This window comes from Ambystoma mexicanum (assembly GCF_040938575.1).
Source record: "Ambystoma mexicanum isolate Mex_15411 chromosome 12 unlocalized genomic scaffold, UKY_AmexF1_1 Mex_chr12_unloc.1, whole genome shotgun sequence".
Taxonomy (NCBI): Eukaryota; Metazoa; Chordata; class Amphibia; order Caudata; family Ambystomatidae; genus Ambystoma; species Ambystoma mexicanum.
The window spans coordinates 11279818-11292856 of record NW_027182322.1 but is presented as its reverse complement, the minus strand read 5'-3'; the positions used below and the strand labels follow the sequence as shown (position 1 = coordinate 11292856).

At 52.7% G+C, this 13039-nt stretch overlaps 1 long non-coding RNA gene across 2 annotated transcripts in view; it reads left to right on the top strand.

Annotated features, from left to right (window-relative positions):
- The window catches only part of LOC138529510 (uncharacterized), a 345150-nt gene that overhangs the window by 177256 nt on the left and 154855 nt on the right, over positions 1-13039 (top strand). The window contains exon 1 of one of the 2 annotated variants that reach the window (XR_011284837.1): positions 1056-1134. The exons of the other annotated variant lie outside the window; for it this stretch is intronic. This is a non-coding gene — a long non-coding RNA (uncharacterized lncRNA). Of the gene's footprint in view, positions 1-1055; positions 1135-13039 lie in introns of those variants that run through there. 2 annotated transcript variants of the gene reach the window in all.

Sequence of the window (13039 nt, the reverse complement as noted above, 5' to 3'; positions counted from 1 at the left end):
ACGTGGGCCCTTTCCGTGTGTTTTAGAGCAGGTGACGGAATGATGATCCAAAGTGCTGATGGGTCACCTGAGTAGGATGGAATGAGATGTCCCGTTGCTCGTGTACACGACATACGCTGGTCTGCAGTTAAATGGGTGATTGTACCAAGTGGGGGGGGGGCTTGTTTTCAGCACCCTCGTTTGCTTCCCAATTCCCTTCGCTTGGATTCTGGCGTCTTTGCTTGGGGACTTTCTTTCCTTAAATGACAAGCTGTTTTGGGAGATGGTATATTTCATAGTTAAACTCCCTATCAAGGAATTGAGGCCCAATCCTTCCGTGGGCTGTTTTGGGCAGCCTGAGAGCAGACTTTGACTTAATCCACTCTCGCGCTTTTTGGGTGCTTAATTGGGCTGCCTCCAATCGCCAATGCAATGAAAAGGGTGGGTGTGTTGTCACGTGATTTGCGCAGGGACTTAAATCGCAGATCATTTGCTACCGAACAGCCTCGTGAATTGCAGCCAGCCTCTTGTGTACTGCCAGTGGGTGCCTGCCGCACATTGTAGTCAGTTGTGCTTCAGGGAAGTTAATTTGTCTGATGACGGCCAGGATAGCCAGAAATTGAACAAAATCATTGGCAATGTGACACAATCTCTCCGACACAGGTAAGTGGAGTTAAGTATCTTTATTAACGAGACCCCGCAGCCAGATGCTACGGCTCCCCTCACTCAACGGCCACTGTGGAATGTTGATTGCTGAACGTGCATCAACATTCCACCAGTGTGCCTATGCACGAGCCCGTGCATATTACGACACAATGCTGACAATTTGGACTATTGTGTAGGTGGTATTAACTGGCCAGCTAGGTTAGCAGCTGCAAAATGGTGCGAGTGCCTGACCATATAATAGTAGCGACTAGCACACGCCTAATACTTTTATAGCTAAAAACTGTTGGCTTTGTCAATTGTTTTTAACAGAACTTCAGTTGGGGATATGCATAGTGCTTATAAAATCGAGTGGCTGAATGCAGACCTTGGTAAGACTTTTTTTTAATTACACCAGTAACTCTTTTACAGCTCCAATTAAGTCTCAGGAGACTGCTTTGAAAAAACACGGATACCTGAGCGCGCAACGTTTGATGGCAGGGCTTGATAAAGGTAGGTCAGAGATCCCAGGAGGATGTTTCGGACGGGGAGGGTGGGAATGGCAATAAGGTTAAATGGCAATTAATGGGTTATGTGGGACATTCAGACGCTGCTGTTTCGGTGCCACACCTTGGGTGAAGATCCCTTTTGCGCAGGGACCGATCTGTGCCTAAATATGTTTTCCTTAAATATATTGTCACACAAACCACTAATAAATACAGCGCTTCAAGTAACTGTTAAAGGACACTTCACGATCAGTACATGGAGCTGTCCGGTGAGTGAATGCTCCATGTACAAGTGGTTTTCTTTTGTACACATAGCATTCACACTCGGGACCTCTCCATGTAGTGATTGTGAGGTGTTGTCCTAACCGAAGCAATGCATTTGTTAGTGCTTCAGGTGATATATTTATGGAACACCTATCTGGGCACGGGTAATCCCTGCTGGCCACGCGCCATAAGAGGTTAACAATGGGGTTGGGTACATAACCAAACATCTGCAAGCTTTGTGACCCTCCTTATATGCCAATTTACCAGTGTTGCCTTATACAAGTGAATGTGTAGCTTTGTGTGCCCCTCGTGCCATTTCTCCTTGCTGTGCTCCAATGCTATAGTTTGCCTTATAGGAAGCGCCACCTTGCGGTAAAAACTAAACGGGTGTAGTCAAGCAGGGAAGAATGCAAGACCCAAATATAGCCCAATTGCCTGCCAACTAAGCTTTAGTGTTGTGGGTTTATTATTTTTTTTTTCCTGCACCGGACACAGTACAGTTGCACACTTTTTATAGATTACTTTTAGTGGATGGCTACTTGCAGGAAGTATTTTCTGAGAACCACACCTGAATCTGCTCATGCTCATTTATAAACCACGTAGTTTCCTAAACCAAATGCCCACCCCCCTTCCTTCTTTTCTATGTGCATGTGTTGATAATATATACAAGCATTGTATGGCCTAGAATGCAACTCACAAACCAGGACTGAATGTGCCAGCCCGTGTGATGTATTGATCTGCCCATGTACAGTAGTCACTGAAAGTAGGCATTTAAGACTTGGAAATATTCAAGTTAACACCTACACCCAGTTTTAGAGCATATGCCAGCAGAATCAGTATGAGGGTGGTCCTCAATTTACTTTTATTTATCCCTTCCCTTGGTGCTTGAGGCTTATTAGTACTTGCAATTGGATGTAGGCAAGATGGAAGAACACGAGTGTAATACATTCCCAAAATAGCATCCTTCCAAGGATAACCACATAGCAAATTACTTCCTTTCAGTATGGGTAGGGTGGGCACACTTTACTATATTGCCTCAGACAACCAGAATGGCCTTGCACCATACGGGGACAATATCAGTATACCGCATGGTGAAGTGTGTAGCCGGGCAAGCAACGGTGAGAGGTGGCCTCGTTGTGATTAAGAGATAGTGTTGCCTAGTTGTATGAGAGAGGTGGGCCACTTATTGTTACCACATGCCTTGTCCTATGTATGCTTTGTTTCTAGGTCAGTAACTCCAGATGTGCCACCTCACCCAGAGTTGATTAAATGGTCTCCTTAAGGGGTTTGTTGATTGACAGTGTCCTTTAAAATGGATGCATTCCTTGCACATCTTTTCTCATTAGTTCTCTACTCATGGTGCAACATTCGCACGACCTTTTGTTGAGCTTGGCGTAAGGATGACCCAGCACTAAGGTGAGTAACTTGTATATTTTTTTTATTGCCAATACCCAAATCTGGTTGGGCGTCCTCCCTGTCCCAGAATATTGGCATTCCCACCAACTGTCACTGAATCACCTGTCTCTCGAGTTCTATAGCTCCCGCAGATCCCTGCACTATAGACATACATCATAACATATCTTCTTCCTCAACCACAAACAAGAATACAATAAGAGCATTGACACAGCAATTTAAAAATCAATCCATCACAAAGTTTTGGAACCTTTTGGGTGGACCTGCAGATGGGTGGCCGGCTATGACCCTTTCACCTACGAGCACATCCCATGAAGAAAATACTGCATAGTGCTCACCATTGGCTACCCCTGCTGCAGGAGATACCTGTGAGTGAGAACAGGGTACCTCCCGCTTGTTGCTGTTGTGTTTTGAGGAACATGGACATTGTCAGCAGATTGTGCACATGAGCCCAACCATAACTAGTGTAGGCACATTCCATCTAGAACCATCTTCCAGGTACAGTTGTGAACCCTGCATGTTGATGGCGGTCATGGGAACAGGGTTCTGTGCCATGCACTTCCTAACCATTTGCAGTATTTCCACTTCTCCAGCATGGGGTCTGGCATGGATTCACATGCTCATGAATATTCCTTGTCGTCAGGCTGGGAATCCTCGGTAAAGAAAAAAAAAACAGTATCATTTTCGTTTCTGATCTGTCTTTCGTAGTAGTAACCAATCACTGGTCTCTGCGTCATACTGACCACAGCCAATGACTGCCCTCTACCTAAGCACCGCCTCTGGCAGCCATCTTCAGATTTTTACCGCACGTTCATGTGTTGGGATCCTCGTACTATTGCTCTCGAGCGTTAGTGCTATTTTTTCATGTTTTTTCTCAAAAAACTTCGTTTTTTCGGTCAAAAGAGCCTCAAGCTCCACCGACTCTCCATCCGAACAACGGGGACCCGTGTCGGATTCGTCTGCGCCCCTCAAGGGTGAAGATTTCGTCGAGCTACGCTTTTGGAGGACTCCAGAAGTTTCTCAGGCCCGGACATGGCCCAGGAGAAGGGAAGCTCGACGCCCGGAAAGCTGTTCAGGATCTGCCCTGGATGCCAGCTGCAGAACGTCTTTAAGGAGGACGAACACTCCTTTTGTCTCTACTGCTTACATGAGGACAAGACGCACGTGGAGAAGGACTGTGCGTTTTGCGGCAACATGTCGGAGCGGACCATGAAGGACCGCCATCAACGTCTCGCCAACTGGCTGGAAGGGAAGAGCCCGTCAGGCGAGAAGAAGAGGAAGAAATCCGAGCGGTCTTCTAAGACCTTTGAGGACGCCCCGGCGACGGGGGTCCAACACAAGGCCAAGCACCGCAAGTCCGCTGGCACCGGGAGCGCCGAACGGTCGGGCTCTACGGGCGCCAGGCAGGGCGCACCCTCCCCGGCACCTTCAGCCACGAGCCAACGCTCTGGGTCGGGTAAGAGGAAGGGCGAGCACCCGGCGAAGCTCCTGGAGAGGCCCCGGTCGAGCTCGAAGGCCCCATCGGAGGGGGAGCGAGGCAGTGTCCCCCCCCTCAAGGATAAGGCGGTGAGCGCACCTAAGGTGGTGAAGGCCTTAATCCATCCGGCCAAGCCCTCTATCGATACTGTCGCGGCGGCCCTGGCTCAGCCTGTGGAGGCTACACCAGTGGTGGCGACCTCGGGGCTCAGAGTCTCCCTGCCACCTCGGAGGGAGTCCTCTTTTGTGCCCATCGATAGGACCCCCGTGAAATCCCCGGCGGGGAAGAAAAAGGGGGGGCAGGGCGTCGTCGTAGATTCGGCCTCAACCTCAGAGGAAGAGCTGATTGAGGTCTTAAGCCACAGCCTTGGCGTGGAAGAAGACCGGCCCGTCGGGATGCATCCCGACGCAGGTGACGACGACATCGTCGAGGGTGCCGACAGGGCCCCTGATCGCCCGTCGGATTCCCCTCTGCCAGTGCCGCAAGACAACTCGGCGGCCATTTTGTTGGCTATACAGTCCTTATGTTCAGAGATAAGGACGAGACTACCGTTGCCGACGGAGGAACCTTTCCCGTCGGGGGATCCTGAACCGGGACCTTCTGGTGCTCCCCCGCCCAAGAAAAGAAGGATTCACCCTCCACCTCCTTTTCAGCCGTCGCGCCCCATCCAGCCCTCCTCCCCGTCCACCCGAGGGGATGATACGGGGACTGACACGGCTGCGACGGGTACGGACGACGAGGTATACGACGAGGATCTACCGTCGTCACCTCCCACCGGGGCTTCTCCGCCCGACGAGATTGGATAGTTCCACTCCATGATCGCCAGTGCATCCGAGCTTTTACAACTCTGCCCTGAGGAGAAGAGAAAGGAAGGATTCCTTTATCAACGGCGCGAGGCCAAGAGGAAGACGGTCCTCGCGGTGCCTCTACTGGACGACATTTGGGATGAGGGCCTCGCCCTCCTCAAGAACCCTTCCACGACGCCAGCTAGAAGAGACCGGTACGAGAAGAAGTACCGGGTCCCGGACGCGGCCCCCCTGTGCCTCCGGGCGCAGCCTACCCCGGACTCCGTCATCTCCGCGGCGGCCAGGAAGAAAGCGGTGGGGGATGCGGCCTCCACATCGACTTCCCCACCGGACGGCGAGGGAAAGAAATTGGACGCTATGGGACGCAGGGTCATCTCGTCTGCAGCGACGACGATTAAAGCGGCCAACGCCTTGGCTATCGTGGCCCGCTACGACAGGGAGCTATGGTACAAACTGGCTCCCCTGCTGGACTTCCTACCGGACGACAAGAGGGCGGATGCCCTGGAGATCCTACAGGAAGGCGAGGTGGCGTCGGACCACGCCATCACTATTGCGACGGACATCGCCGACACTGGGTTTCGCCAGTTGGGCAACGGCGTTTGCCTTATACGGCGTGGATGGCTCAAGGCTACGGACTTCCGTCAAGACGTACAGACCAGAGTCCTGGACATGCCGTTCGATGGGAACAACCTGTTTGGGAAAACAGTGGACGACTCCCTTCAGGCCATTAAAGCGGACACTGAGATGGCCCGGGCCCTTGGGGTTCTGCAGCAACGACGGACGCCCTTTCGGAGCAGCGGAGGCAAGGGCGCCTCCAAAGGTTCTCCACCTACCGTCAAGCGGCCCGCTCGTCGTCTCAGGAGGCCTACAGAGGACGAGGCAAGTCTGGCAGACCCTGCCGTCGTCGCCAAGGAGGTCAAGGCGGCAAAGCCTCGTCGAAACAGGATTGAACCGGCCGTGGGGTCGGGCCCCCACCGAAGCACCCCGGTGGGAGGCCGGCTGGCGAGCTTCGTCAGCGTGTGGGAGTCCATCTCCACCGACCGTTGGGTGCTGGACGCCTTAGCCCGGGGCCACGCGCTCGAGTTTCAAAGAAGGTGCCCGCGCGTCCCCCCCGTGGCCAGGAAAGAGCTTCACGTCCCTCAGCTTCTCCTGGAGGTAAAGGCGATGCTCAGGAAGGGTGTCATCGAACTCGTCCCAAAGAGGCTTCGGGGCTCCGGAGTTTACTCGAGATACTTCCTCGTGAAGAAGAAGACGGGAGGATGGCGCCCCATCCTAGACCTGCGACGTCTGAACAAGTTCATCCAGGCGCAGAAGTTCCGGATGGTCACCCTCCAGCACGTCCTGGGTCAGCTGGAGGAAGGAGACTTCCTGTCGTCGTTGGATTTGGAGGATGCCTACTTCCATATTCCTATCCTAAAGGGGCACCGAAAATTCCTCAGGTTTGTGGTCCAAGGGCGTCACTACCAGTTCAAAGCCCTCCCCTTCGGACTACGGTCGGCACCCAGGGTATTCACCAAGTGCCTTGCACCGGTGGCGGCGCAGCTGCGCCGCGAGGGGATCCACGTCTACCCCTACCTGGACGACTGGCTCATCCGAGCCAAGACGAGGGAGCTCGCCGTGGAGCACACGGCAAGGACCGTCCAACTTCTCACGGACCTGGGATTCTCCGTGAACTACGCCAAGTCCCACCTGGTACCCGCGCAAAACGCACTGTTTCTGGGAGCGAAGCTCGACACAGTGTCCCTTCTGGCCTCCCCGTCGGAGGAAAGGACCAGGTCCATTCTGGGCAAGGTACAGCGGATGTTGGTTTCCGACGCGGCCAAGGTGAGGTCCATCAAGTCCCTCCTCGGAATGATGTCTTCTTGCATCTACCTCATTCCCATGTGCAGGCTCCGGATGCGCCCGTTGCAGGAGTTCCTGGGCGCGCGCTGGATCCAAACGACGGGCGGCTTCGAGGAGAGGATCACACTCGACGAGAGTTTCCGCCGAGCGGTCCGGTGGTGGGGCAACCGCGCGCATCTGACGGCGGGCATGGACTTCCAGACCCCAGACCACCAGGAGACAGTGACCACGGATGCCTCCCTGGAAGGGTGGGGAGCGCACACCGAAAATCTGCACGCGAGAGGCCTTTGGCTCCCGACGGAGAAGTCCCTCCATATCAACGTCCTGGAGCTCCGTGCAGTGTTCTGGGCCCTCAGGTCCTTCCTTCCGTCCCTCAAGGGCAAGGTGGTGAGGATCTTCACCGACAACACCACCACCATGTTTTACATCAGGAAACAGGGCAGAACCAGGTCTCCAGCGCTGTCCAAGGAGGCGCAGGACCTGTGGCATTGGGCCGTCGCCCAAAGGATGTTTCTGGTGCCGTTTCATCTGGCAGGGATAAAAAACACCATCACCGACTCACTCAGCAGGGAGCTGCGCTCGTGCCACGAGTGGGAACTACGGCAGGATCTAGTGGATCGCCTCTTCCGACGGTGGGGCACACCCCAGATCGACCTTTTCGCGACGGCGACGAACGCCAAGTGCCGGAGGTTCGCCAGCAGGTTTCCCCAGGCGAGGAGCATGGGCGATGCCTTCTCGTTCCCCTGGGAGGGCCTGTTCCTCTACGCGTTCCCTCCTTTGCCACTGCTAATCCGGCTCGTCAACCAGCTCAAGAGGTCGCGGTGCAGGATGATCCTCGTCGCACCTGCGTGGCCGAGGCAGATATGGTTCCCGGACCTTCTGGACTTGTCAGCGTTCCCGCCAATCAAGCTGCCGGTGGACGCGGATCTACTCTCTAGGGAAGGAGGCGCCATCCTCCACCACGACCCGAAATCGCTGAACTTGCAGGCCTGGCTCCTGCGGCGCTAGAGTTTGGAGGATACGACATACCGGCCGACTGCAGAGAGGTTCTTGCAAAGGCCAGGGCGTCCTCGACTCTTAAATGCTACGGACACAAATGGAAGAGGTTCTCTATCTGGTGCCACGCACAGAAGATTAACCCTCTACGGATTACGGCTCCCCAAGTACTGCCGTACCTGCTGACGCTGGCCAAAGCTGGACTGGCACACGCGTCCATCAAGATTCATCTTGCTGCGATCTCCCGATACACCAGAACCACGGGCCGGACGTCCTTGTGGTCTCATCGTCTGGTGAAAGAGTTCATGAAGGGACTGTTCAGATCGTTCCCGCCGGTGAAGGCGCCGGCCCCGGCGTGGGAGCTCAACGTGGTGCTGACCAAGCTCATGGGACCTCCGTTCGAGCCTCTGCACTCGGCCCCATTGAAGTTTCTCTCGTGGAAAACAGCGTTTCTTGTGGCCATCACCTCCGCACGACGGGTGGGAGAGATCCAGGCCCTTTCCTGCAAGGCCCCGTACTTGACTTTTCACGACACGAGGGTAGTGCTCAGGATGCACCCCTCCTTCATGCCCAAGGAACCGATGGACTTCCATCTCAACGAACCCTTGGTGTTGCCTGTGTTCTTCCCGTCGCCTTCGTCGCCGGCTGAGAGGACTTTGCACTCGCTGGATGTGGCTAGAGCGCTGAAGTTCTACGTGGACCGCACGAAGTGTTTTCGGAAGACGTCACAACTCTTTGTGAATTTTGGACCTGTCAATCAGGGGAAGGCTCTCTCGAAGGCTTCCATTTCCAGATGGCTCTCCGGCTGTATCATGTACTGTCATCGGTTGGCAAACCGACCGCTGCCTGGCCGTCCGAGAGCCCATTCCACCAGAGCAATCACAGCTACCACGGCGTTCCTTTCTGGTGTGCCCCTGCTGGACATATGCAGGGCTGCTACGTGGAGGTCGACGCACACCTTCACGAAATTCTACTGCGTCGATCGGGATTCCAGGGAGGAGTCCAGGGTCAGCCAAGCAGTGCTGCGCAACCTGTTCGCCTGAGGTGAGCCTGGTGAGGAGGTAAGATGCTTAATGTTGAGTTTGATGTAATGCTTAATGTTGAGCCTTTGCCACCTCCCGTGGTTGTGCATGTGTGTACTGCTATGTATTCTTTATTCATGAGCATGTGAATCCATGCCAGACCCATGCTGGAGAACAACAGTTACAGGTAAGTAACTTGTTCCTTTCACAAGATCACCAACTTCAAACTTACACCTGCTAGCACCTCTCTTCGGATCAACATAGTACTTAATGGCCGTTTGTCACTAGTTCTTTCATACGACACTGATCACTTGCTGTGAACTCATTTTTGTACATTGTCAATCAACCATCCTGGAGCCACATCATATGCCAGCAGTCTTTGAGTCGTTTGGCTTGCAGCCAGTAACAGGTTGTGGAGTCACATGACAAAAGTACACTGCAACACCCGTGCCCAGTTCCATCTTTTGGCCACAGTAATTTTCACACTTTGATCACCCTACTATAAACCGCCAACACAACCCATTTTCCTCGGGATGATGAAATAAGGTGTGGGTGTGCTTAATACCTCATCCGTCAATACATTTCACTTCAGATGAATTGCACACCTTTTTGTTCTTTCTTGGTCTTGCACCCTCCCTAGACAATGTGTCCTGGGTACTCCACTTTGTTTTTCGTAAAATGCCACTTTTATTTTTTATATTAATCCTGTCCTCTCCAACACACTTAAATCCTTGGATAAAACATATTCTTCCAATGTATTGGAATAAATTAACACGTTGTCCTTGAACGTTACAACACTGTTCAACCCATGAAACAAGTTAATTTGATTTTGAAATACAGAGGAGGCGCTTGCTAAGCCAAAGGGCAGCCCCACCGGCCAAGGACAAAGCCCACCGAAGCAGCTCCAGATGGTGTCAGCCGGGGAAGCAAGAAGTCTGCAGCCGTCAACCTGCTTCAACTGCTCAAGTTTAGAGGGGCATCAATCACTGCACCCCACTAAACTGACCCCCCTCAAATTTACTCTATTTTTCTTATCGCACCACTCATAAGCATCTCATTGAACTTTATTGCTTGGCCATCTTTCTTCTGTAGGAAAGTAGTTTCCTTTTTGCATTGCTGTTTCTTTTGAAGCTAAGCCAGTTTCCCTCTTTTAGGCAAAGTCAAGTCTTGGCGTTTTTGCATTGCACATTGTGTTGAAAGTAGGCCTTTTCCCCTCTCTTTTAGGGAAAGTCGATTCTAGGTGATTTTTTTGCATTGCACTGTCCCCCCTTTCTTCCACAATGCTCCTTTGTTCCATGTGGTGTGTTGCTAACTGTGTTGCTCGGCTGTGGGCTGTGCTTCCTTCTCACTCACTTCTTGTCTCCTCGCAGCCTCTATGATGCTCTCAATCTCTCCCATCTTCTCAAACTGGTACTCTTATCTCCTATCCCTCTCACGAAGCCTTGGAGGAAAATGTTCAAAAGGGATATCCTGGTCTCCAACACAGGCATCCATATCGCTGATACCGACATCAGCACTTCCTCCAGACGGACTCTGACCGACATCCTCTTTGTCGTTCCCTCTCCAGACTTATAACCCTTCATGTGGTCTCTGTCCTCTCCTTTCTTCTCTCCCATTAATGCTGGCACCTGGTGGGAGGTCTAAATTGTACCGCAATTGTCCAGGACCCTCAGCCCAATCTCATCCTCCTTAATGGGCGTCTCCCGCCTCTCATCAATTTCCTCCCTTCTCCTGCCACTCCCTCTAATTCAAATGTGGAAACCTGCTCCACGTAGATACTCTCAACTTTCGCTCTTTTGTCAAATATTACTCTGTCACCTCCTCGACGACCTTGACCTGGATGTCCTTGGTTCACGGCAAGCTCTGATACAAGTTTTGACGCTCTTTTCCCTGAGGGCTACAAGATCCTCTCTGAGCCCAGAACAAACTGGCCCGGAGGTGGAATGGCCCCTATCGTTCCGGAATAGGTCCCTGCTTCTGTCATTCCTAGGCACACCTACTCCTCCTTTGAATGCCTAGTCTGCTGACTCTCCTGGCCTCTCCGACTGTGGCCGCCATCCACAGGCCACCTGTCCAGGTCACCCTCTTCCTCTCAGAATGGGCTGACCTCTCTTCTTCCCTCCTTGCCTCGACCTCTCAACTTCTCCGAGACCTCAACATCCACCTGGATGTTTCTAATCCCTGATCTGGGCTTTTCTGCAACCTATACGACGCTCTCACTTCCCATTCTACCCTCTGGTCTGACACACTCTTTTGGACACAACTTGAATGTTCTCATCTCCTTGCACATCCCCCTCTCGCCACTCCTCTCTTGCACTGACCACTTTCTTCTCTCACCTGAAACTTTGACCCTCAAGCAAACTTCCCCAGTACTGCCACCCTCCTTCTTGGTCATGGGGCCCATGAAGCGAATGTCAATGAGTGCCTTTCCCTCTATTTTCTCTGCTCCTCCTACTGCGGGTGACTCGCACCTCTTTAACCTGCATCTCTCTATCGCCGACACTATGGATATCCTCCCCCCTGTCATGAGAATCCATCTGAAGCCTAGCTCCAATTGCAGCTCTTGGTACAATTCTGACGTCGCTGCCCTGAACGCAAGTGTAAGGGGGCTGAGAGGAAGTGGAGGGCTTTGGTCGTATCCTCTGACAAACCAGACTGTCCTCTCCAAGAAGAGGGTCCATATTCAAGCCCGCATCTCTGTGGCATCTAACAACACGGCCACTCTCTTAAAAATCTGTAAGGAGCTGGCCAATCCTACTGCAGTCTCCACGTCTCCTGTTCCCTCCAAGACCCTCAATATGGCCCTGGCCTCATTTCACCACTAAAACCTGGGACATCCTGGCCATGCTGTCCTCTACCATGCCCCCTTTGCTGGCCTCTCACTCTCCTCTTCCTACTTACCCCTGACAACATCTGACATTGTCTCTAGACAAGTCTGATCTATGAAAGTGTCATCCAAACATGTGCTCCCTGCTCCTCCAGAATCATCAAGGACCGCATTGCCACACTCGCTCCAGCCTTGTTTGATTTTTGCAATCACTCTTTCACCACTGGATCTTTCCCTTCTCTCCTCAAGCACTGAATCCGCTGGCTGCCTCCATGGCCCTCAGTCCGGCTTCATAGCAGCCAGAGGCACGGAAACTGCTCTCCTGAACACCCATGAAGATCTGCACTCTAACCTTGACTCTAGCTCTCCCTCTGTCCTCATCCACCTTGAAGTTTCTTCTGCTTTCAACAGTCAATCGAGCCTTCCTGTTCAACAGACACTGAACCTGGGCATCACGGGTCAGGCCTTGGCATGGCTGACCTTCCTCCTGGACCGTCCCTCCCAGGTCCATCTTGGGTCCTTTTTCTCCACCTCTATCTCCACATGTGGTATCCCCCAGGGCTCTATTCCCCCTGACCCTGGCTCTTCAATTACTATCTGGCCCCTTTTGCCCACCTAATCTCCATCGTCTCTTCTAACTTGTGTTATGCGGATGACACTGTGCTCTCGTTCAGGCCTCCCTTAGTCTCCTCTCCTCCCTTGCTCATTCTTGACTATCCATGATTCAGGGCTGGTGTGCTTCCAACAATCTTTGCCTTAATGCCAGTAAGATGGAGATACTTCTCATTGGGACCCCTGCTCCCGCTTTCCTTCTCACTCTGGCTGCCCTCCTTGGGTCCTCTACCCTCGCCTTCCTGTTAGGCAAAAAACCTTGGTCATCTTTGACTCCACCCTCTCCTCTCGGACCTTGCCAAAAAGACCCACTTCCAGCTGCACCTCCTTGGAGGTATTCAAACGTTCCTCACTTTCCCCCAGAAGCTCACCGTCTCCTGAGCCCTGGGTCTCTCCAGGCTGGACTACTGCAACAGCCTTTCTACTCTTCACCCCTGCAACTAATCCAGAACAGGACTGCAACACTTATCATTTGCCTCAAGGCTAGGCAGCGTATCTCTCCAGCCCTGAAATCTCTCTGCTGGATCCCTGTGGCTGCAAGGAATAAGTTCAAGACCCTCTGCAATGTTTGCAAGTCTTTCTGGGGACGTGGACCGCACTACATTGAACTCTCTCTTCCGAAATACATTCCTTCTAGAGCCCTTTGTTCAGCT